Consider the following 26953-nt stretch of genomic DNA (forward strand, 5'->3'; position numbering starts at 1 on the left):
TCTTTTTGAAAGATTTCAATGGAGTTTTTCAAAGAGAAAATAGTGGATCGCTATATCACAAGTAGTTCCTTTTACAAGATACAGAAGGTAATCGTTCAAAGTGATCACGATAAGGATGACGGTGAAGCAAGAAAGGTTCGTGCTTAATCCAAGAGAAGCGACTGAGGTTGATCCAAAGGGAGAGTAAGACGCAAACCTGTATACAAGACTTGCATGTATTTGTGTGTGTGTGTGTGTGTATTACATGTACATACACACACAAGCTATTACATAGTATATATATATATATATATATATATATATATATATATATATATAGATATTACATATCATATACATATATGTATATATCTATATTGCGTGCGCACGCGCATGTGTGTGTGTGTGTGTCTACCTACTAAGATAGCAATCTCACATTTTGTTCTCCTACTTCTGGAATCGTAAACCGTCGCATCACGTTGTGTCTGTGTGTGTGTGTGTATGTATATATATATATAGTAAGTCTGGAAATGTCCTAATTGCCGCCATGTTTCCCTAACAATGGTAAACCGCTGACATTTCGACGATTTTCCAAATGGAAGAACACACGAAGATTGAGATAGATGGATGGATGGATGGATGGATGGATGAATGGATGGAATGGATGGATGGATATATAAATGGGATACATAGGATAAGATAGATCATTTATATCTCGATTGTGAGCTTATATAAGACGCGATATTGTACGATCTCACAAAGGATCGTATAAAAGTTATTGTTGATGTTATTATTAATATATCGGCCTGAATATTATTTTCTCTTATTTTTATATAAAAATATAAAATTTTTTTTTTTAAATTGATCGTCGACGTAATTATTGTCTCGATTAATTATTTTAATAATTATATATATATATATATATATATATATATATGCATAGGATAGGCGTAAAGTTTTTTGGTAGATTCGGAAGTTTTTAAGAGGATGTTTAAAAATTACTCAATCGTTCTCTGCTATGAAATTTTTTCAGCTACTTTTATTCTTTTTTAACGTCTTTTTATTTTTTTTTTATCCAGTTGAGTCCTATGAGCTTAGCTTTTGCGGATTTACAAAAGTTGAAGTAGTTGAAAAGAAAATTAACGTGAAAGGTCTCACGAAAAGGAGTAGTTGATTTTTTTATTTTTTTATTTTATTTTATTTTTAATACAAACTAAGGAAGTTTTGGTACCAACTTGTATTTCAAATGAAGTAAAAGAATTAGAGATAAGTATTTTAATAATTTCAATTAAATAATAACAAAAAGTTTAATTAATTAAATGGAGATGTAGAGAAGGATAGAGATAGAAAGATATAGAGATAGAAATAGATAGAAAGAAAAAAAGAAAGGGAGAGATAGAGAGAGAGATCACAGGGAAGAAAGTCAAGGAGTATGAAGGGTTGGGTAAAATCTGGTTGGAAACATCGTCGATGAGATGGAGAGGATTGATTGCTCGTTTGAAAGATAGCTATATCTCTGATCCTATGCTTTAGATCCTTTTTGCTATGTATATATATGTATCTCTCTCTCTCTCTCTCTCTCTCAATCTATAAGATTCAATTTGCTCTTCCTGGTCGTCTCTTCCTTTCTCTCAATTTTAACTCGTAGATATAATATATTGATGCATCAACGATGAAGGAACGATCTATTGCGTTTTCTCTATTTGCATGAATTATACTTCCTTTACTATATATATTCAGTACACTTATTCATAGAATGCAATGTATATGCATATGTAGATACATGCACGAAGAGTATTAGAATAATACATTGTGTATTATGTAAAATTTTTAACAGCAATTTTGTGTTATTTATTGAAAGTGAAATTTCTATTATCTTACGTAACATCTCTTTGGTGTATATATATATATATATATATATATATATATATATATATATAATAGTTAATTATAGAGTACAAAATTGGCTTTCTATTACAAGCTTTGAAATATACATATATATATTATATAATAGATAATATGCTATCTATTATTTAGATAATATACTAACACAAAAGACCCGTTGAATATTAATTTTATGATTAGATATATCATATTAATTAATTTTCAAGCGAATAATTAATAATCGGTATCAAAGCTGTACGTTCGTTAAAAAATTGTTTTCTTTTTTTTTTCTTTATTACTATTTTTACTCGAAGTGATCTCAAAAGATGGGAGAAATATAATAATAATAATAAAAAAAAATGGAGAGAAGAAAAATGATATGTTTTAGTAACTTTAAACGTCCTATGCATCGTCTATACTATGTATATATATATATATTTATACTATCTACTATACATATACACACACACACACACACGTTCGAATTAAATTGAAGATGTAGCCTAGCGGCGAATTTCATGAATTTCTGAACGATGCACGCAGAATAAGACGTTTGACTTGCACTCTGGGAGTGCCTTACAACCTTGTCGGAAAATCGTTCACCTTTCTTAGAATACGTTTTTCCCGAGCATAAACGTAGGTATGCATATATAGTATATATGCATGTCGGTAGGTACGTAAGCACTTACTCATATGCTATTCGAAGATTCCTTCTCGTTTAAGCATCTTGGTAAATAAGAATCGATAAAGAGATGCAATACGGTTTCATTGAGAAAAAATTTTCTTTTCATATTTTAAATTGATATTTCAATAGTGACTTTGTCATAAATTTACCTCTTTTTTTGTTCTTCTTCTCTTTCTTTCATAATAAATTTATAAGAGATTAATTTTCTTTTTTTAAAGGATAACACGAAATAAACAAATGGCGTTTATCAATCAGCTGATACGTATCTTTGTGTTTCGTCATGGATTTATCTTTTATATCTTCATTATTTTTTATTTTAATAAATTGATCAAGTTACTTTTCAAAAGATAAAAGAAAAAAAAAGATAAGGAAATACGTTTATTAATCAACTTTATTTATTACACATAAACATAATAGGTATAATAAGTATATTACATATATAAAAAATATATAGGCATTCAATGTAGAACACGAAATAAAGGGAAACCCTTTCTCGATTGCTTGCTTTCATTTTATCAGACTGTTCAGTAGGAAAACTCGACAGGGCCGGCCTCGTTTCTGCTCATGGTCCTTTGTTTTTCTTTATAATCCGAGTTTTATCTCCCCCCTCTTCCTCTCTTTCTCTCTTTTTCTCTTTCTCTCTTTCTCTACCTCTCGTTGTTGTCGTTTTGTTATCGTTATCTCGTCCGAACGATCCTGCTCTCCTGGATGAACGAACGATTCAAAGAGCACACATTGTTAAACTGTTTGCTTGCTTTGACCTAACGCGTTCGTCGACATTATCGTGATGCTTAATAACGTTCGTTCGTTCGTTCATTCGTTCGTTCGTTCGTTCGTTCGTTCGTTCGTTCGTTTGTTTGTTTGTTTGTTTGTAATATTCGCTGGTATATTAAACGTGACATCATGCGAATCGTATTAATAATTCTCGCACTATTAAAGTTTCATAAGTCTTTAGGTCAACGCTCATGGCGAATGAAATACGTTTACGTTTGAATTAGTTAAGCTATTGGGAACATTGATCACACACGTCCCTTTAGACGTATTTAGTACTTTTTTCCTTTCAACAACACGAACTGTTCCGTGATTCCGCCAATTTATTATTTTATTTTGTAGAGTATCGATTATTAATAATAGAAGGTTCTGTAAGTGATATTAATATTCGATCTATTCTTTTTCGAGACTTCTTAGGCTGATTTTTTCTTTTTTTTTTTTTTTTAGATTTCAAAATCACAAATACGACCTTTCTGATAGTAATATTAATACTACATTTTATAAATCTTATTGGGATAAAAATTAAATAATTTAATAATCCTTTCAAAAATAGTTTAAATCTAAATTGAAAAATAAATCTGTGTTATGATTACAAAACTAATAATCGTAGAGTATAATTTTTGTTTTCTTTCACTAAATATTTAATATAAATTAGATAGGAAAAGTTTATAGATTTTTTTTTCTTTTACCTTCGACGCATTCACTTCGTATTTCTTGTTTTTATTTTTGATGGATTTGGAAATTCGAGAAAGATGACCCTTTTTCTCTCTACCCTTTTCGATTTGTGCTATGACAGCATCGATATGCATGTATAGATAAGTATATACAGATGCATACATATATTTTTTTCGAAATCGAAAAGACGGTCTTATTCGAAACGTGCACACGTGATATGTATATCTATATATGTATTGGTCGACTTGGGATGTCCTTTCGGAAGGAGTCACGCTTTTCGTGATGTGCCATACGTGACTACGAAAATAAACCTTGGAGTCTTTGTATGGATTTTCTTCCTGCATAATTCAACCATTAAACGAGACAAATCGCTGAGATTTCGTTCGTGAATATATATGATTTTTATTCATCGATAGATCGAAATTTGATAGATCACTTATTCAACTATTTTTTTCTTCATATTTTTTATTTTCTCAAGGACTATCGTTTCATGCTAATTTGAAGAAATACCTTCTCAAACGAATTATCGAGACTTTTATGTGGAATTTTTTTCGCACAATTTAAAATATGATTTACAGCGACAATAATAATACAGAGTTGGCCAAAAGTTCTCAAACGATTTTAAAACTCAAATATTCTTTTTCGAGATTTTTCAGAATTTTTAATGAAAAGAAAAATTAGTTTGAAAAATGTGAAAAAAGAGTAATTGATTTTTAAAATCCATCTATGAATTTTTGATCCATCCTGTGTAATATAATAACGTAATGTGTATAATAATATATAATATAATAATAACGAGAGGGAGAAAGAGGGAAAGAGATATTTACGAAAATGGAGATAATGGTGATAACTAGTTTGTACGTTGTGTGCGCGCACGTGTGTTTGCTAGAGGAGATGAAATAGAACATAAAAGGTGGCATTTTTTGAAAACTCCTTTTCGACGGCATTTCGAAATAGAGTTTACAAAACTATCGCGTTCGACTATAGAAGAAGTTGATTGCGTTATAAAAGCGCATGGAACGGAATTCTCCCACCCTTTTTCCACTGTTCACCCTCGTTTCGAATTCGATTTCCCTTGAGTAGAGCGGTCAGAATTTTTAGGAGGTCCGAGGTTTTTTCCATAGTTTTATGTAGTATTTGTCCAGTTCAAATTCGCGAAAAATTTACTTCCCATAGATCTTCAATAACAAATACATCGGGTTATTTCATTTTTATTTTTCATCTTACTTTGGTAATACTACTCTTAAAAAATGAATTTTATTTTTCTTTCTCCTGTTTTCTTTTACTTCCTTTTCGAATACTTCGTAAGAGAATTTTTTATTCGCATTTCTCTTTTTTGGTCAAGCACATAATTTTTTATACTTAGGTACAAAATATTATTTAAAAAGGTCTAAAAAGAATTATTTGAAATATGACTTTTATTTCTCTTTCTTTCTTTTTTCTTTCTCTGAATATTTCGTAAGTGAATTTTGCGTTTACATTTTTCTTTTGATCAAGGACACAATTTTTATACCTAGGTATAAAATATTATTTAAAAACGGATATAAAAAATTATTTGAAATATGACTTTTATTTTTTTTCTCTCCTTTTTTCTCTCTCTTTCTCTTATATTTTTCGAATATTTCGTAAGAGAGAGTTTTTTCTCTGCATTATTTTTTTCATCTCCCTTTAGCACACTATTTTTTTTATGTATAAAATATAACTTATTAATGTCTCTTTTTTAAATATAATTTTCTTTTCTCAGAGAACAAGATTAGAATGAAGTATATATTCGTGTAGTTTGCTATTAATGACTCTTCCGTATTACTATTAGAGAAAGAATCGTTAACCGATGATAGTTCGTCTTGTTAATTGACCGTTCGAGTTTCAGACCGCTTAGAAAAAGCTTTCTGTCGATGCAGGTGCATATATATATACATACACACACATATATATATACACATACATACAAATGTCTATTATATAATACACACACACACACAGATATATATATATATATATATATATATATATATATATATATACTCTTATCTGACAAGAAATACGATCAGATGCTGTCTATGATGCACTTCGCTTGTACTAGCTTGCAACATCGAATTCGGAAATTACGATGACGTATGAACTCACGTACACGTTCACGCAAAGTTTCCATAACGTTCAATGGCATATACACTTTGATTGTTCCATAAGATTTGACATTGACGTTTAGCATGTCTATCGAAATTCAGGAAGAGAGAGAAACGTTGATAAAATCAATATTCGATTCAATTGCAATAAAAACTTTTCTATATCCTACATATATTGCAAGTAAGACGAATTGAAGGAATATCTGAAGAAATTTTTATTGCTTTTCTTCTTAGTCGAATTATAATTCGCCGTGTTTTTTTTTTATGGGACTCGTTAAATGTTTTTATCGAGATTAAATCGTTGATATTTGAAAGTAAGAGAGTCGAATGCTTTTCTTTTTCTTTTCTTTTTTCCTTCTTTCTATTTTTTTTTATTTCTTTTTATTTATTTTTATTTATTTTTATTTATTTATTTATTTATTTTTTTTTTTTTGTTAAACACCTTCTTTCATTCGTTACATTTGACCAATACAAGAGAAAAAACGAGTCCGCGCGGGTACGAAAGCATTTAAAATGCAATTACGAGGCTTCATCGATGAAAACGGTTATCAGCAGGAGTAGTTCCTCGTCGATTTCGAGTTTCTGTGACCATGGAAACGTTGGATAATACAGGATCGATGCGCCACATTCTAGCTGAGGATCCAACGGGAAAAACAATTCGTTCGTTTGGAAAAATGCGATTCTTCTTTTTTCCTTCTCTCTCTTTCTCTCTCTCTCTCTTTTTTTTTGACACTCGGTTTGTCTTCCATATTTGTTTTTCTTTTTGTTTTTTCCTGAATACCTCTTATTCGGTTTCTCTTTTCAAGGAGTCAATAGCATGTTGAAATCGATGATAATATATATAGATATATTTTTAATAACGAAAACCATTGTTAATTATTCGTTATTCGATTTTTCGAGAAATCTTTTTTCTCTCTATTTTTCTTTTTTCTTTTTATTCTTTTTTTTTTGTATATGGATTGCTTTATAATTAACAAATTTAAAATCGCTTATATCTCTTTCGATCATAGAAAATATTTCGACAATTTTGAGATAGTTTCTTTTATTTCTTCTTTTCTTTCTTCATTAAATTTTTCAATAAAAGTTATAATTTGAAAAAATTGCTAAAATTTGTATTCGAATTTTCGTGACATTTTTTTACGAATTGTGTTATAATAACCAAATTAACATCACAAAGGTGGAAAGTTCAAGCCAGTGTGTTTCAGTCGGGATAGTTGAGTCGAGTCTCTGGCTATCTGACCACTATTGTCTACGTATCAAGAAACTACGAACCTTGTCCCTTCTGTTCCGAGCTACGTTTTCACCAATAAAGCAAAATTCATTTTTCTTTTTCTTTTTTTTTATTTCTCATTTCTGTCGTTTTCAGTATACGATTTATATATATATTTTTTTTCACTGAGATTCTCAAAAGACTTCATTTATTAAAAAATAAGAAAAGAAATAATAAAAAATAATTGATAGGATAAAAATAAAATTTCATTTCGGAAGTACAAATATTAGATTATGATTTACTTTAATTTCAAATAATTATACGAAATATAGAGATCTTTTACTTTATAGATTTTTTTTTTGTATAACTATACTATGAAGAATTTTATACTTGTTGATATTAAAAAGAATTTTGTACTTAGATGATATTAAAAGTCGATCTTTTTTTTTAGATTAATTTTTGTAAAGTTAAAAACCCTTAGAGACGTTTAATATCGCAACGAGCGAAAGTAATGTTTGATCATTTGCACTTTATTTACATAAATTTTCCTGCGTTACATTAAATGTTTGCATGTTTGTATATTTTCGAAAAAAAAAGATCTTATATATTTCCAATTGGAAATAATGTAAAAATTGTCTATCACGGAGGGAATAATTTTTTTTTTTCCAAAATATCACCGAACTTATTTCTACGAATTTCCGATAAGTTGGGAAAGTCGAGAAAAACGTTTTTAAGAATGTTGAAGCAATTTGAGAGGGTGGAAGGAAATATTCAGCGATGAATACAGAGAAAGAATTTGGTATCTTATTCCGAGAAACATAGAAAAGAAAAGGGTAAAAGGAAATGTCAGAAGAAGAAAATCTTTGATATTACTTGGAATAGCATATAACATACCGAGAGAATATGTTCCACGTTAAACGTGAAATTCCGTGTTGAATAGATTCAAAAAATATTTTAATCTTAGAACCTTCCTATCGAACTTTAGATATATATTCTCAACTAACAAGTTCATTGGGAAAATGAAATTGGTGGATATAAGGTGAACGAGTTAATTACTTTGCCACCGATGTAGATGAACTTAGTTTATGATATAAGAATATATATACATGTATGTGTGTGTATAGTGTACATATATATATGTATGTATGTATATATATAAATGTCGACGTCAGCGACTCTTCGAACTCGAAGAGAAGAGTTTCTCTTTCGTGATGATGAACATATTCTCTCTCTCTCTCTCTCTCTCTCTCTCTCTCTCTCTCTCTCTCTCTTTTTCTCTCCTTCTCTTTTACTCATTCACTCATTCACTCACTCGACGACTTACGGTTCATTGAAATTTATCAAAGTTCGAAGGTGACCTTTCCGATACGCGCGTAGCGAAAGTTAGAATATATTATGAAACTTAATCTTATTGATTCGAATATCTCTAATCTTAGTAAGATAGAATTTTTTATTTATATCGAAGAAGACGCGGAAACTAAAACGATTTCCATAAAAGAAAGCGGTTGCTTGAAAATGTTATTTCGAGCTTACGTTTATATCGATCATTTTTATGAAAAAAAGAAAAAAGAAAGAGAAACATATTTGCTTACATAGAAATGATATAAGAATATTTTTGCTAAGAAAATAATCCTAAATAATTAATGGTTTAATTAACGCGTTAAATCAAATCGAATAAAATTAATTCGATAAGAAAAAGAAAATATTATTACTTATAATACATTATATTCTCTTATTTCTTGCTGTAATCGCGAAAATAATTTTTTTTTTATTTTGAGATATTTCATTTGACGTGTCTAATTATTGTTTCTTTTTCTTTCTCCTTTTTCCAATTTTTAGCTCATTAATTAACACAGAAAATAATATTCGTTCTATATAAAAATAATTTGTTTTTTATTTTGTAACATTTCAATCATTTCCTCGTAGTTCTTACGATGAACGACGTAATATTATTTTTTCTAATTAGATGTTTCTAACAATCGACAAAGGTAATGAAGGAGAACGAACACTTATTTACAATAACAAAAATATTTTGCGCCTTGAAGAGAATATGTTTTGTATCATTTAAAGGTCGTATTATTAAACATTGAGATAAGAGAGAGGTTATTGTGTAAAAACTAAGAATGAGTCAGATATTATTGGGATTTTAAGACTTCTACAGCAGTATCATCCTTAGATGTCTATCGAGAATGTCGTCTCAGACTTTGCTTCATCAAAATGTAACTCGAATACAGAACGGAATTCTGATCTCATGGTTAGCTGAGCGTATTACCATTGATATTCCTATGGAACTCCGTTACTGAACATCCCACTTGGCCATCGAGAAAATGTCTCTTCATTCTGTTCATGTAAGTTTTGTGTCTACATGGAATATATACAATGCGTTTGTCTTTAACGGGTCTGACCAGTATTGAGAGTGTGTCGTATAATGTGTGTGTGCATGCGTGTGTGTATGTGTAAGAGAGAGAGAGAGAGAGAGAGAGAGAGAGAGAGAGAGAGAGAGAGAGAGAGAGAGAGAGAGAGAGAGAGAGAGAAGAAAACTTCTCCGAAAATGAATATTAAATAACAAATATGAGAGTTTTAGGAAGAATATAATGTGTTTATATGGTGCGTTAATGATCGTATTACGTTGTGCGTATAATTATGATATTCTCCGTTATTTACATATTTATATTTTATAACATATCTGAGTGTGATAATTACGATAGTAGGTTAATATAAGTCATATATTTTTCGTTTAGAGATAGATATAAATACGAACGTAGTGATAAATTTCCAATTATTTATTGTAATTATTTAAATCTTTATATATGACATATACATACACGAACGTTTATATGCAAACGCATACAAACACGTATATTTTCACTTACATATTCAGGTATGTATTTCCACAAAAAAATGATTTCTTCCAGAATAAAAAGATATAGTAATAATAGTAAAAATATTTTCAGAATATCTAAGTAGATATCGTGTTTGAAACGAGCTCATATGATAAGGTGATATATTATTGTATGCACGGTATTATGTGTATGTATATATATAAAATACCAGTATTATATATATATATATATATATATATATATATATATATATATATGGTATCTATGTAAAAGCTCCGATTGCATAACACCGTAAATGGACGTATCCTAATGGCGATAAAAGCTCGGATTGTGAGGGGCAGTAAAAGCTCTGGGCGCCATGTCGGCACCGCCGGTGCTCTTTTGCCACTTGTCCTACTATTTCTCTCGCTCTCGCAGGCTTAGTAATAGTCAGCCTGATGTTCACTTGACTACACCACACAGTGTGTCTCCATTTTATATAATTCATACTATATTCTCTCGAAACAAATATAATATAGGTATGCTTCGTAGGTTACACTATCGAGGTCACTTGTTGTTGGATTTTTCCTTTTTTCTTTTTCTCTTTTCTTTTCTTTTTTCTTTTCTTTTTCTTTTATATTTTATTTTATTTTTTTTTACATACTAAAAGAAAAAGAGCAAAGTTAAATGGTGGAGGGAAGTAAAGTAAAAAAAAAAAAAAAGGGGAATGAAAAGAAAAGGGGTTACTGAATTTCTTTGATTTTCTCAGTGAATACGTTCATGCTCTGATTTCGTTTAGAATTTCCAGTGGCAACATTTAAAATCTTCTTTCATATGTTCTTTTTTATCTTTTTCTTCTCTCTCTCTCTCTCTATGTTTTTTTCTTTTTTATTATCGTTATTATTTTTCACGTTTTCACGAATTTTTCATAGAATATCTTTCTATGGTTCATTTCATTTGATTTCATTTTAAGTATCTCCGTTTTCGATGATACAGAAAAATCGTTGAGAATAATATCTCTGTGAATATATAAAATGATACGACATGTGTACAAAAATAATAATAATTTCAATCGATCATTTTTAATCCGTACAAATCATTCAATAAGATGAATTCGAACGAACTTAACTTTCTCGCGAAGTCATCAAAAATTTTTTTTATTGTCGTAGATTTGTCGTATGATTTCGTTCACGGCCTTGACGTTACGCAAGACAACGATTTGAACAATTAATTATACCCTACATTATATTCCACGTAATTTACCAAAATTTCATCAAATGGTTTTATTCTTGGACGCGATAACATCGTACTTTTGTCATTCCTTTTGTCGCATCTCAAGGATTTCAATTATATTAGATACTTCGTACGATCGAGGGGAATCGCACAGTGCGAAATTATGATTACCTGAGCGAAGAAAAAAGAATAAAAAGGAATAAAAATAAAAATAAAAATAAAAATAACAATAACAATAACAATAAAACTCTAATCTCTTGCGAAAATTGTCGAATATTTCATTAGAAGAGAATCACTTAATGTCGACGAGGATGAGGACGACGACGGTCTCATAAACACGTAGCGTTTCGATCCTTCTCTTCGTATCGTAGTAATTAATCTCTGCCACGAAGTACGAGGAGAGAGAGAGAGAGAGAGAGAGAGAGATAGAGAAGAAGAGAGAAAGAGAGAGAGAGAAGATGGAGGACTCTGAGAAGGATGAGGAAGAGGAGGAGAGGGAACTTTTCTCAAGCACGTTATCGTTCTCGTCCAGGTTTGATGCCCTCAAAAGCGTCGCCTCTCGCCGTTCTAAAGTTTCACTTTCATCTGTCATTGTTCCCGAGAAGTATCGTTCGAGTATACATGTGTAGATGAATCTTTCATTCAACCCGTTAACCCCTCGCCTCGGTACTCAAACTCGCCTCTACTATCTTAACTCCATTCTGTCCTGTCTTCTTTTGTAAGATTCGAGTTATACGCGGGCGCATACGAAACATAGACACACCGTGCTGTACCGCGTTACGAGTTTCACGCGAATAAAATAATTATCTCAGATAAGATCGGTCGTCTCTCATCGCGAGTCTTACATCGTATTTATCTTATGCTTACATCACAACGAGAGTGGTAAGTTAGTTAAGATGGAGAGAAGGGAGAATATGTATGTACGTGTTTCTTTATCTCTTTTTCACTTTTTATATTTTATTTATACGAATATGTACATATCTAATATGATATAGTGTAATATATGTATAGATTTGTCTTTTTTTTTTCTTTTTTTGTACGTAGAGATCGTATCTCTCATAAAAATGTTATCTTCTCGCTTACCTCGTGTATTATTCGACATGGGGTATATCCTATTTTATGTTGCTCGATTAATCTTTCGATAGGAATAATATATAGTGGATATGATCGATAGTCGATCTCTTGACAATTTTATTTCATACATTTTTCGATGTTGGATCGTTTGACAACAATTTCCTAGAGACTGTCTATTTTTTTTCTCCTTTTTTTTGCGAGATAAATTATAATCGCACGATAATCTCGATTATCGATATATGCAAAATTAATACGACGGTCGATACGTTGATTATGAATTTTTCTTTCTTTTCTTTTTTTCTCTCTCTCTCTCTTTTTTATATAACTGACTAGTAAATTTTTTTTTCTTATTCTACGACCAGATCGACATATTGGTTTGACTTTTCACGCCATGTTAGCGCCTCACGAAAATCAAATGTTTGAACGAGGGCGTCCAAGCGTGAAATCGAAATGGTCATTGATATTATAGAAGATATCAACGATAAAACCGAGTTAGTTCGCGTTTTTAACGTTTTTATAATATTAATATTACAATATTAGTATATTACGATTATTATATTATTAACATGTAAAACGAAGCGTATCAAACTATTTGACTGGTTAGATTAAATGTATTTTACACGACTATTCCATTTGCCGAAAGAGCATTGTTCTGCTGGTCGAAGCTTCTTGTACATACGTATCGTCTATACATGAAACCTATGTGAATCGATATGGTGTGGCGTGTGCAACAAATGGAAATACAATAGTTCTCGCGAAATGTTGCTACGTGCGAGATATGATGTTGGAAAAATCTGAGAAAAAGGATTCGACAATAAAGATTCTATAATATTTTTAATAAAATTGTATTGTAAGTAAAATTAATAATAGTACGATGCGTAATGCGTTATGAAAAAAAAAATAAATAATTCATAATCATAATTATAAATAATAAATAAATCACATACGTATACGTGATTCATTTATTATCTCCTTGTATTTACGATAAAATTTAAGTTTATTAATCAGACACGTATTTAAATTAGCTAAAGGTATTTCATTCAAAACTTTCAATCGTTTTTTTGAAACATTTCAATTTTATTTAATACTTTCGAATTATGATAATTTAAATATATATAGATATGTGTAAGGTTCGTAAAAAAAATTTATTCAACGAGATTTTGATCCAGTTTTTTATTTCTTTTTTTAATTTTTTCACGTGTTTAGGAAAAGCTTCTTTAAGGTGACAAAAAAAAAGAAAAAAGAACGGTGGAAAATATAGGATCGTATTATTTTCATGAAAAATTAAGGATCGCTACGACTCTCGGTACTTTAACCCACCCCACACCCGTTTCTCACTCTTCTTCAACGTGCTTTTCCGTAGCATTCGCGCGGTATACAAAGCTAGAGTTAATGGACTATTCGCGTGCATGCTCATTTTGCCAACGCCATTTTCATTTATCGATCCTGCTATGGAGTTCTTACTCTGGCTTGCGGCATTTCGAGTCACGTGTCGCTATGCACGAAGCTCGCACCTTTAAATGATAACTTCATTCTTATTCCAGTACTTTAACTTCATTTGCCAGACGTAATTTTTTAAAACTAAAACCTTATAATTCGTTATGAAAGATTCAACGATTATCGATAGATTTTGACGATCGATTTTTAAAACATTTCGAATTATATTGAATATTATCAAATTATTTCGAATTTGTAAAAATATAGACAAACATTGAAGTTTCCAAAGTTGAGGTGAATTGAGATTTCTAAAAAAAAAAAAAAGTTATTTTACGTTCATCAACAATGACGTTATTGTAAATATATATATATATATATATATATATATATATATATATCGCAAATGTTCTAATTGCGGCATGAAATAAATTTTTTAATCTTGTTTCTTGTATCATGATACCTTTTGATGGCATTTTTATAAAGGCGTTTTACGTTTTCGCGAAGATGAACCTTTTTTACAATGTTTTTTTTTTTTTTTTTTTGCGCAGAGATATAGTTCGAAGTTAGCGTGCGTTAAGGGCTCGAAAGGTTTAATCGATCGCATTAAGGTGTACGACTGGTTGGTTACATGAGAACTGCATTAAGATAATCAATTTTTTGTTTTTCCTTCGTGCTTGTGTTTCCCCAGTTTTTCTAACTTGAGTTTATTTACGAGTATAGAATTGTTTTTATTTTAAACTTCGGATATCTTATTGCTAAAGTTGTTACTGAATTAATTTTTCGATCTCGAAATAAAACCAAATGTCTAATGATATAAAAACACCTTCTCTCTTAGTCGTAATAAAAATATAATATCGTTTAAAATTCTATTATATAAAGAAGATTTTCGAAGATCATTTCTAGATTCTATTATATAAATAATTCTTGATATCAATAAATAATTTTTCTTATAATAAACCCATAATGTTGCAATAAAATGTCACTTTTTTGTTTTTAGTAATATTTACGAAAAAAAAGGAATTTGACGAAATTAATTATTAGAAAAAGTAAATTGAATAAAAGATTTTTTTTCTTTTCCGAAGAAAATCGTCAAAATTTTTTACAAAAATTGCGCGAGAAGATCGATCGATCTAATTAAAAAAAAAAAAAAAAATAAAAAAAAAACAATTCTTGAATTCTATAAAGGATAACAAATATGTTACCCAGTGATGTTTTATATGAAGTTCTAAGTAATACTAATATCAATATCTATAGATCTACTGGTAGAATTTTCTTGGAATTCCTGAGCATAACTAATGCGCACGAAGTAAACGTCAAAGTTCGTGGGAATTCTGGTGGTAATGTTAGATAGAGAGAGACAGGACGATGACAAGAGCGAAGTAAAGCGTTACCAAGACGTGACCTCGCAGCCGCAATCGCTTGGTCGATGTAACGAAAGGGAAGCTAATAGTAACCGCGAGACGACGAGGGAGACATGAGGGTGCAATAATTATCCTGAAAGGGATACGCCGTGCATAACACGAATGACCGCAGCACAAACCTCTCTTCGTCTATGACAGAAAGAGAAAGAGAGACAGAGAGACAGAGAAACTAGTCTATGACAGGGAAACTACAAAATCATAATTCATATATATATATATACATACATATATATATATATATATATATATATGTGTATATGAATTATAGTCTTTCGTAGAACGTATAATTATTAGTTACTACAATACAATTGGTATATGTAATTTTTGTTTGTAGATAATTATTAATAGCAATCATTATGCAAAGTTCAAAATAATTAATGTTCGAGTTAAAAATAAAATAGCGAATATTCGTGTGATTCGATTTTGTTGGAACAAGTTTAATACCATTATTGATTAAGAAGAGAGAAAAAAGAAAGAAAAAAGAAAATAAAAAAGGAAAGAAGAAGAAGAAAAAAAATGGAGATAATAAGGATGGTATACTATCTCGGTGGTGGAGTTAAAAATCTTCTTAAACGCGTCGCCTAGGTTGCGTGCGAGCTAAATTAACGTCCCGTGTCATTAAGGGCAACCGAGGCGGAGGTCGTCTCTCGTTTACTCGAATAATAGCGAGCGACTTCGAGGGAGAAAAGGGTTAAGTGTGTTAAAGCACACCGTTCTCGATTCGATGCGCGTTTATGTTAAACGCTTAGAAAATCCTGTTCGGATAGAGAAAAACTATAGTTTTTTTCCCTCTTGTCCCGCTAATTCACCCTTTCAAAAATTCTTCTATCTCATTCCTCCGATTTTCTTCTTTTCTCTCTTTCTTCTTTTTTATTTTATTTTATTTTTTTAATTATTCGCATTACTTTTAAAGCGACCGTCAGTTATTCTACACAAAAAAATAATTATCAATTTGTTCGCAAATTAAGCGAAAATTGTAAATATTGATTACTATTTTTACACCAATAATATGTTGGAAGTATGATTAAGTATCTGCATAGAAAATTATTTCTAATATAAATCATACTGAGAAATTAATTCATTATTATTATTTCTCGATAATCTATGTTAATTTATTATTCATTCGATCGAGGGGTCATTGTTCTCTTGCTTTTTTTGTTCCTTCTTTTTCTTCTCTTTTTTTGGGGGATAATGTAAGAGAAAGCTTTAGAAAAAATTTTCATCCTAGTTTTTCAATGGAGAAAAAACAAAGAATGAAAGAAAGAACGATCGGAGGATCGACGGATGGGGGAAAAGAAAAAAGAGAACCCTTTCCTCCAAAAAAAAAAGCAAACAAAAAGAAAGCAGAAAAGAAAAGAAAAAAATAAAAGAAACGATCAGAAGTTAATCGCCCGTGAAAGATTAGATGCCAGAAAGGAAAATCTCGCGAAGTCGGCTGTGCTTGAAAGGTACCGGCTGCGTAACTTCGTCCCAAGAGTTATAATTACTTCCTGCTTGGCGATCGCGTTCACCGGGCGAAATGTCGTTGTCGACGGTAATTAGCATCTTCGAAGTTTTGTGCGTCTGCGTGTACGTATATACGTGTATGCGTGTAGGTATTTGTATGCGTTGTTTTCTCGAGTTACACGAAAGATTTATACCTTCCTTCGGATTATTATTTTACTAATTTACTTTTCTTCATTTATTTTTATAATTAACTACACGTAGTTTTCTGTTTTATGTGTGTATGTATGTATGATATATATGTGTGTGTATATGTGTCATATTCACACAAATTTTTAATGTTTTGTCTCTATAAAAATTTCTATCGAGCTCCTTGAGTCATATGCAGAGCTGAGTGAAATATCGTTTGGAAGAAAAATTCTATTTTCGAGAATGATTAGTTGGGTCAACCATAAAATGGTAATTTCAACTTTTTTCTTTCCTTTTTTTTTTTAATTTCCTTTATTTTCTTTAGTTAAATCATTTACTTTTTTTGTTTTCCATAACGAATAATTATTACTATATATGTATATATCTCTTTCTCTTTCTTTCACTGTATATTAAATTTAATATATTAAATTAATATCTATATTAGATCTAATTAATATTAAGGATAATAACTGTTGCTAAATAAACATAATATTAAATTAAATACGATAATAGTTATAATGTAACATGATTATATTCTTATATATATTTATATAAATAAAAATAGAATCAGTTGAAACTAATGATTTGTTAATTGGAGAATACTCGTTAATTATTATCTTATGAAAAAAAAAAGTTAAAATCTACAATTTGTGAATTTTAAAGAGATCAATCGAGTATATTAACAGGCTATAATTTAAATAGTTTTTATTTTAATAGTAACATCAAAACATCGCTCGGGAATACATACATATATGCGATTAGATTATACACATCTTGTCCCGTGTGGCTGGACCGGGTTATGTTCGAATAACCGGCCAACGCGTTCGTACAACGTCCACGGATTAATTTAATTAGAGCAACGAAGTATAATTACTGCTATAACTTATCGGAGCTTAATACTAAAATCCTTCCCCGGCAAATTACGATGCATCGCTTAAGCTATGTATTTTGTTATCAATCGAAAGTAATACGTTGCTATTATCAACGAGTCGAACTTAATTTGTAATATTAATTGAATCCTCATTTTCCATAATTTATTATTATTTCTAAATTTACATAATCAAATATATATATATATATATATATATATATATATATATATATATATATAATTACCCGTCTAATCAAATCGATTGCTTCGAGATTATTTCGATGATAAGTTATTTATATTATTTAAGTAAGGAGATTTTATAACTTCTCAACGATAATTAATAAGTCATTTTATATTACTACAATTATGGAATTTATACGAAACAATATAATGTAATATTTTTAATATTAAATTTAATATGCGATACTTGATATTCTTTTTATATTGAATTTATTATAATTATTTTTTATATGAACTTTTTATTTTCTTCAGAACTAATTATACTCGATCGATACTATTTAAAATACATAAATGTCGAAATGTCGTTTTTAGTCAAGGATATCGTTCGATAAATGTATGTAAAGCTTTGCATAGATGCAAGAACAAAGATAAATAAAGATAGAGACAGAAAGAAGCGAACAGAGAGATGTAGAAATACAGAGAAAAGTAGATGAAAAAAAAAGAAAAAAAAGAAGAGATGTAATCGCAGTTACACGAAAGTTGTACGCTCGAGAAAACGACTTTTTAAAATGCGCCGGACACATCCGGGTAGTAATAAACGACGCTTAGATGGGTTGCGTCGCGTGCACACCATAAGAGAACACGCTTCGCTCTAGTCATTTTTAATGCTCGTCCGAGTTATTCTCTCTGGCACTACCAACCACCGTACCCTACCTTCCCTCTTTCTCCTCTCCCCTTTCCCCTTTCCTCGTTGAAAAGCCACTTCTCTAAACCGACCATCGTTTTCGTTATCGTGATTTATGAACGACGCTTAACTACCGTTCTTCTCTATTAATAATTTCTGATTGAGCAACTCTCTTTGACGAATTTTATCAATCTTATATGATCCTTTTCGTTCACCGAGGATCGAATAACGTGTTTGTGTGCGTGTATAAGAGAGATTTCTATCTGCATTGGAAAAAACGCTTTTACTTTTTCTATTTTTTTCTCTCGGAGAAATTTGTTCGACCTCGAAAAATTAATCACGAATCGATAAACAAGTTTGTTCGTGACTCGAATCAATAATCAAGTGTAGTGAATGTTTAAATATACGTGGAAAAATTTGGAGAATCCTTTTCTTTCGATATTACTATTTGTTTTTTTTTTTTTTTTTTTTTTTTTTAGGGATGGAAGGAGTGAAGGTTTAAGACAAAGATCTTTTCTAATTAGAAAAATTAATGACGAATTTGAACGAGATTGTTGGTAACTCGAATTAATAATCGATAGTACAATGACCGTGTCGTATAAAGATAAATATAACACGTAGTATATAGATTGGACATGTCCTGAAATAGAGAATAGAGAAATTTTTCGATACCTAAATGTCGGTTCGAACTTTTCACGTGTCTATTTATTCTCCACCTTCTCGTTCGTGCAACAGTTTTAAAAGCGATTCAGCGTTTTTACCGATACTCACGGAAAGGGTTTTGGATCTTTGAAAACTTTATTCTGAACTATCCTGAATATTTCCGATATTTCAGAATAGTTAAGCACTATTCCTCCTTCCATTTACCAACGACTAGAATTCTCAAAGTCATTAGAATTTTATCGTACGACGAATTTTAATATACGTATAAGGAAAGAGACGATTCCTTCGATTCCATCTCTTCCACCGAGTCGTCTTATCCGCGATAGGATAATTATCAAATTTTATGAGATCAGAAAATCTTTAATTGACGTAGACGAAAGTTAAAATATCTTTACGGATTGCATCAATCGAGATATTCCTCGGCTTTCATATTTAATTCTTCCTAAATTTCGTACTGACGATAACGACTTCATTTTTGATTTATAATCGCGAGTTGTTATAATTAATCGGCGTTTCTATTAGATTACGCCATTTTGATGAAATATATTAATAACAATATAGAGTGTAAGGATCGATACTTTAATAATTGTATTAATTAGTTCAACCGCATTTCATCGTATAATGAGATCTAGGAGAACGATTACAAATAATAATCTCGTGAAATCTGACATTACTATTAAATATAAATGCAAATTTATTTTTGTGAGATCAATTTTAAAGATATTTTCATTTGTTTTAATCAGGAAAATTATTCAACGTTAATGACCAATACAAAATATTGCGATATTTTTAACAGAAATTCAAATCTCTTTTTGTCATTTATATTTGCAGTATTCATTCATTCATAATGGAGTAAATCTCTCTCTCTCTCTTTTTTTCTCCCTCTCTCTCTCAGTTCTTTTCTTTTTTTTCCGTCTTACTCTCTTCCGTTGAACGGAAGCTCGTAAATTCGTTCCGGAGGACGCGAGAATTTCTTCGACTTTCGTAAAAAGAGAAGAAGCTCTTCTGTGCAAAATACAAAAGCTCTTTTTCCATCTCCCTCTCTCTTTCTATTTCTCTTTTCTCTCTCTTTCTCTCTTTCTCTCTCTCTTGTCCGGTCACGTTCTTCGTAGTCGTTTCGAACTCTGAAAGACACGATGCCATCGAGAACGCAGGATAGGCTAAAGTCTTTTCGAAAATTTCTTTTCTCCTAAAGAATCAAGGATTTTATTTTTCTTTTTTTTCCCTTTTTCTTTTTTTTCCTCTCCTTTGTTCTTCCTCTTTTTCTTTCTCTCGTTACGCTATACGTGAAGCGAAATCGTTCATTCGTTCTGCTGATCTAGCTCGAATTCGATGTGAGCTTCTTAAGCAAAGACTATTATCGATCGGCTCGATGCCATAGTAGTATTCCTAAAGGATTTTTTCTTTGACAAAGTATCCTTTCTTTTTTTCTATCGCATTCTCGACAATCTTTCTCGATAAGATAAGATATCAAGTGGGAAAAGAAAACTTTACACATAAAGAGATCATGGATTTATACCAGATAGAAATAAATTATATACCAGGTGCTAATCTTTTATGTAATTAAAGGAATTTGAAACAAGAATGATACGTTTAATTAAAGTGTTACATTAATTAGCGTGTTACATTGTACGACCGTGAAATAAATATACGTAGAATATTTTCGAAAGTTTATAATTGATATTAAAAATCAATTATTCTTTTTCGAGGTTTTGATGGACTAATTTTTTTCTCTGTTCTTTTTTTTTTCTTTTATTTTTCAGATCGTTAATATTACAAGTATAAAAACTTTGAGCTCGTTCTGTATTATATTATAAAATCTTATGGTACTTGATACTAATAAGGATAAAATGAAAAATTCGATAGAGCATATCTCGCATAACTCATTGACGTAACTTAATATCGTTAACTTAAGTAGATGGCGAACGTATGGAATAACTTTAAATAACGTTAATAACTGAATTCTGGTCGATAACTAAAGTTCAGATATTAGATTCGATCGCTGTGAAATTGCTATCTAGTATAATGAAACTAATAAAAAAGTAAAAGAGAAAAAGAGAGAGAGGGGATGATAAAAAAATTCTTTTATCGATAACGAGTATCTATTATAGCGAGAAAGATAAAAGAATAAAAATGAATAAAAAGAAAGAAGTCTTAATACTTCGGAACGTTACTGTGATTCGAAATCCAAGCTCGTATTGGCCAATCGAAGAAAATGGCTTGCGGGCGGACAGAATTGTGTGAACGGGAGAAGGAGAAAGAGAGATAGAGAGATAGGTGGATAGAGATAGAGATAGACAAAAGACAAGATGAGCCACGAGTCGATTACTGCCTTTTCGTAACCAACGCGGTTGATTACTTCCTTTACATCGCAATATCGCGACTGACGGTTGGCTTTCTGGGATAAAGTGAGACGGAGAGAGAGGTGTCTGAAGAAGAAGAAGAAGAAGAAGGAGAGAGAGAGAGAGAGAGAGAGAGAGAGAGAGAGAGAGAGAGACTAAAGTTTGTTATAGTAGAGAATTGGTACGATCTCTCTCTCTCTCTCTCTTTCTCCTTGAATCTCTCAATCTCTCTCTCTCTCTCTTTTTCTTTCTTTCTATTTCTATCTTTCTCCATCTTTCTTTCGACTGAGATCGGTCTGGCATTTTCCGAAGAAGAAGATAATTGTAGTCGCCACGTAAAGTAGTTTCTTCGTCTTGTAAAGTACCACCAAAGTCGACATCTTAATAGATATTTGCCTTTTTTTCTTTTTTTTTCTTTTCCCTTTTTCTTCTTTTCTTCTTCCTGCCATATTTTTCTGAATACTTTTTTACGCACATTGCGTTATACGTGTATTTAAAGCTATCATAATAGAATAGCGATCGCATAAAATTTACCGTGATCTTTTTACGAAAGAGAACACTTGTTATTCTAATATATATTAGATACTTATATATTAACATTATTATATTAAAAAATATTAATCACGATTTATTCGGAATATCGTAGAAAAACGATAATAATTTCATTCCAACATTTTTACATGATAATTCAATTTCCAAAGCTAATTAATCCGTTTCACAGAACAATCATCGTTGTAGTTGTATCATTATATACTTAAATACTTTTATTAACATTATTATACAAAATAAGGATTCAAAAGTGACCTAGGCTTATTCGCCTATTCGAATATATTTCTCGAAGGTGTGACAATAATTACTTACGTGTCAATATTTTTGTCAGATCGTAGTCGTTTGGAGATTTCAGGAATCGTCAGGAAATGTGAATTTTCAATTAGGATCTCCGATTTTTTTGTGATGTAAGATTTCACTTGATTTGTCGAAAGTGCGCGAAGCATTCGATGTTACATTGTTGTAAGACAGGACTGATCGATGAGTTCGCGTCATTGAACAGAAAGCAGAACATCCGCTAGCTCGATTCGTATTGTCCTCGCTGTCGTCGTCGTTGTCGTCTTCATCGTCGACGACGACGTTGTAGTCGTAGTCGTAGTCGTAGTCCACATCGTTTTCGTAGCAGGTACATCGTGACTCGATATTAGGTTCTCCATAAGAGGCAAAAACCATTCGACCTGCTTTCGTGAGTGGCATTGTCGGGGACCAAAAATATCTCTTTCTATCTCTTTCTTTCATTCTTTCGTGTGCACTTTGTCAAGAGAGACATAAGCTTTGCTTTTTCCAACGAAGTGATCGATGAAAAACGAATGCCATCTTCCAAATACGAATCCATACAATATTGCTTTCGTTTCGTTTCTTCGTCCGACAAAAAAAGCAAAGAAGGAAAGAAAGCTGAAAAACCGTTCGACTATATTTTTGAGTTGTTTCAAAGATATTGCACTTTTTTTTTTTTTCTTTCTGATATCGTATGACTTGATATTTATTATGAAATAGTACAGTAATCTGACAATTCTAGATTCTATTGTAATTTTACACATTGACAAAACTCTTACACGTGTTTATTCAAATAAATTCGTAAAAAAAAAGCAAAGAACTTATTGCTTATATCGTCGATAAAAAAAAAGACAATAAAAAAAATAACATAAATTAATTCAATTAATTCGATTGTTAAAAAAATCGGATATAGAAATACTTTCCTATACGTCTCATACAATCATATTATTCTCACGAACGATAATGTTAATTTTGATCGCCCTTTGACTCAATATGTACCTACCTACTTTCTTTTTGATTTCGCTCAAAAGAAGGGGCGTTTGAACGTGAGAGATTTCATCGGTTCTCACGAAGGTATTTCTCTCTTTCTTTCTCTTTTACTTTGGATCACCGTCGCCCTCGCTCCCCTTCGCAGGCATGTTGAGAATACTTTTAAGTTTTCTTCCGGTAAACAGAGAGGAAGTAAAACTGGCGATATATGTTGTGTACAATACGTATATATATACATACATACATACATACATACATACATACATACATATATACATATATATATATATATATATATATATTATATATATATATTAATACGTGCATACATACGTATATTGTGTGACGTATTCTGTGCGAAAAGAAACGGTAGAACGTATATAGATATATCTACGTGCATGTATATATTTATATGAGTGTGTGTAAAGGGAGAAAAGGGAAGGGAAAACAAGAAGTTGCCCAAGCAACTGTTGTTGGAACGTGTAACTGAAAACGTAATTATTATAGCTGGGGTTACGTATTTGGTAGTTCTTCCGCTCCTCGAATCTTCTCACATACTAATGCACGCTCACGGAGACGGATAAGAACAATGGTTCTTCCTCCCTCTACTCCCTCCCCCTCACCCTCCTTTCCTAACAGAAGTGATTCCCATATTATGCAAATGTCGGAACTCTCCCTCGTCTATATGGTACCAAGCTCTCTTCTATTTCTGGAACAGAGCAGCTACGATAAGGTGTTCCAGAATTTACGTTTTCGATCGTGACGTTGCTGATCTCGTCATGCCTGATTTCCTTTATCTCTCGAATTTAATTGCTGACTTTTCAGCATGCATATGTATGTGACAATGTATATGTAACATGAATATATGTATGTATGTATGTATGTATGTACGTGTATGTACATATGGCTTCCTATTCGACAAATTTTAGATATTCACGCGACTAATTGTAATTCAGGTAAATTCGAGTATTTTCATTTCGAAATGTTCGTGAAATTCTCCTATTTGAAGTATCATTAGATTCGTCATTTTCGAAATTTTTGTTCGTTTCATTTAATTTCTTGTTTAGTTTGAATTTAATTTTTAACAATTAATAATAATAATAATATTTCATAATTCCTCTCGACATGATTTACAATAAAGAGATATTACATTTGTTATGCTTCAACTTTTACAAATAAATAATTATCAATTATTGAAATAATAGCTTCTATTATATCTATAGAAAACAAAACAAAAATATTTGTATTAATCGTCCATTAAGAATACTAATTAAATCGAACGAAATCCTTTAGAAATACATGTTTCTATTGGAAATTGTCTACGAGAGAGGATTATAAAGGAGAGTTCAAAGTTAAGAAGAAAAAAGATTTGATAGCTATCGAAGATGGATAGTATCGCGGTTACACGAACGTGACGCGTAGGATCGACGATAAAGTAAATTTCCTTTGAACAGAGAGAAGAAATTGTGTAAGGGAATGGGTATAGGGTGGTGGGAGGGATTGTTGGGGGTGGAAAGGAAGAAGACGAAGGTAACGATGGCGAGGGCATTTAAATTTTCGCATTAATTACTTCTACACCGAAGTACCCTGGCGTAGTTCAGAGGTTCTTTTCTGAAAGCTCTAACAAAGGATGAAAACAGCGAATAAATTGAAGATCTAGTAGTCAAAGTTTACGTAGTTTTATATCAACTTGACACCACGACGAAGAAACGCTTTATTTTTCACTTCGAAAGAAAGAAAGAGAGATGGGGAATACAAGGAAGGAGAGACGAAAGTTTGGTTATTCGTCACTCCTTGTCTTTTCAGTTCGAGGTTTTTTTTTTTTCTTTTTTTTTCTGGCGACAAAGTAAAAAAGAGATTGATAAAAGGATAGAACAGAATTGAAAAATTGAAGTTAGTATTTTTTGTTTATACAGGAATAAAGAGGAAAAAGTTCTTAGATGATTATAAAAATCGATTACTCTTTTACGAGACTTTCTTTTTACTTTTTTTTTCTCAGGAATTTTTGACCCGCTTTCTTTAGTGCAATGTAAATAATATAATTACGTTATGTGATAATCGTAGTAATATGTTTTTGTTAATCGTTATCGAAAAAAGAAATTTTTTGTATTCGTATCATTTTGAATATTTTTGTATATTTGTATATTTTTGATGATGGAGTTGTTTAAAAAGCTTTTGGTCGATAATGTAAATTTTCTTTTTCTTGTATCGTTGTATCCGTGTAATTTCATATTTTCAAGAGGAAGAGAAAATTGGTGCAGAAAGTATAGAAATGTATTATATACTAAATTTTAATCTATATAGATGAAGAGAAGGGGAGAGAGAGAAGGCGATAGAGAAGTATATGGTATGTCCCATGAGAGCCATTAAAGTCTCCACACGTTGTCTATCCGTTGTGTTGTAAATGGTTACCTTTTTGTATATAAAATTTCACAAGTTACAAAGACATAGGATAACACATGTGTAGTAGTTCTTCGTTCTTGTCACCATTTTAAAGCGAATAATTAAATAAGAATCGTTAGTTCGAATTCATTTCTTTTTTTTTTATTCTCTATTTTTTTTTGTGATCATTTAATATCGGATAAGAGAAAAATTATTACAAACTTTAATGAAACTAACGACTATATCGAATTCTGCGAATGAAATGGATATATAAAAATAGTAAGTGTAAAATAAAGTAATAAAAGTGATTAATTATATTCCGATAATATTGCAATAAATTTATATGCATTGTAAGTAATAGGTAGATATATCTGGATTATCGGAATATCGAGATAATTATTTCAGGGAGAATATGTGAAATTAATTTGAATAAATATACAATTCTTATATACTATATATAAGAAAAAAAAAGAAATGAAGGCAATTGCGTCACCCTTGTGTTCTCAGTTTTCAACGAGTTGCTCTCTTCGGCAAATGTAGTTTTAAAAATATAAAATATACATATACTTATATAGTAGGTATATATAGTATGAAACGGAATCTCATCAAAGTGAAATATCGACGTGAGGTTTATTATTTCGTTCTTTATTGAAAAACAGATTTCTATTCATTTTCATTATTTTTTCATATTGAATCGATTTTTTTTTTAAGATAAAATAAATAACTTTTTTCTATTTGTCAAAAAGTCTACAGTAGTTTTCCTTTTTCTCTTTAAAGTTCCATTTGTTTTTCCTTCGGTCGAAATTGCTTTTCTGATGTACGTACAATTGTATCTATGATTTTCGTGTAATCTCTAGTTCTGTACAAGGATAACGAAGGACACGAGTGATGCTGTAAAGATAGATGTATAGTCATTCGCTCGAGAGAGTATAGTCCTTTACATCCCGCGTCGATGCATCTCAAGTCAAGAGATGTAGAATATAGTACTAGTATGGTATAATTTTCTGTGAGGTAAATTCGAGAAGCTCGGCGAACCCCATAAAAGCAAAGTGTAATTTTCAAAGGA

The 26953-nt window shown here is 30.8% G+C and overlaps 1 protein-coding gene across 4 annotated transcripts in view; it reads left to right on the forward strand.

The window, feature by feature from the left end:
* LOC127065417 (serine-rich adhesin for platelets) overlaps window positions 1-26953 on the forward strand; it is an 88952-nt gene that overhangs the window by 12737 nt on the left and 49262 nt on the right. The window contains exon 1 of one of the 4 annotated variants that reach the window (XM_050997724.1): window positions 9334-9678. The exons of the other annotated variants lie outside the window; for them this stretch is intronic. The gene's annotated coding sequence lies outside the window, so the exon portion shown is untranslated. Of the gene's footprint in view, window positions 1-9333; window positions 9679-26953 lie in introns of those variants that run through there. 4 annotated transcript variants of the gene reach the window in all.

This window comes from Vespula vulgaris, chromosome 7 (assembly GCF_905475345.1).
Source record: "Vespula vulgaris chromosome 7, iyVesVulg1.1, whole genome shotgun sequence".
Taxonomy (NCBI): Eukaryota; Metazoa; Arthropoda; class Insecta; order Hymenoptera; family Vespidae; genus Vespula; species Vespula vulgaris.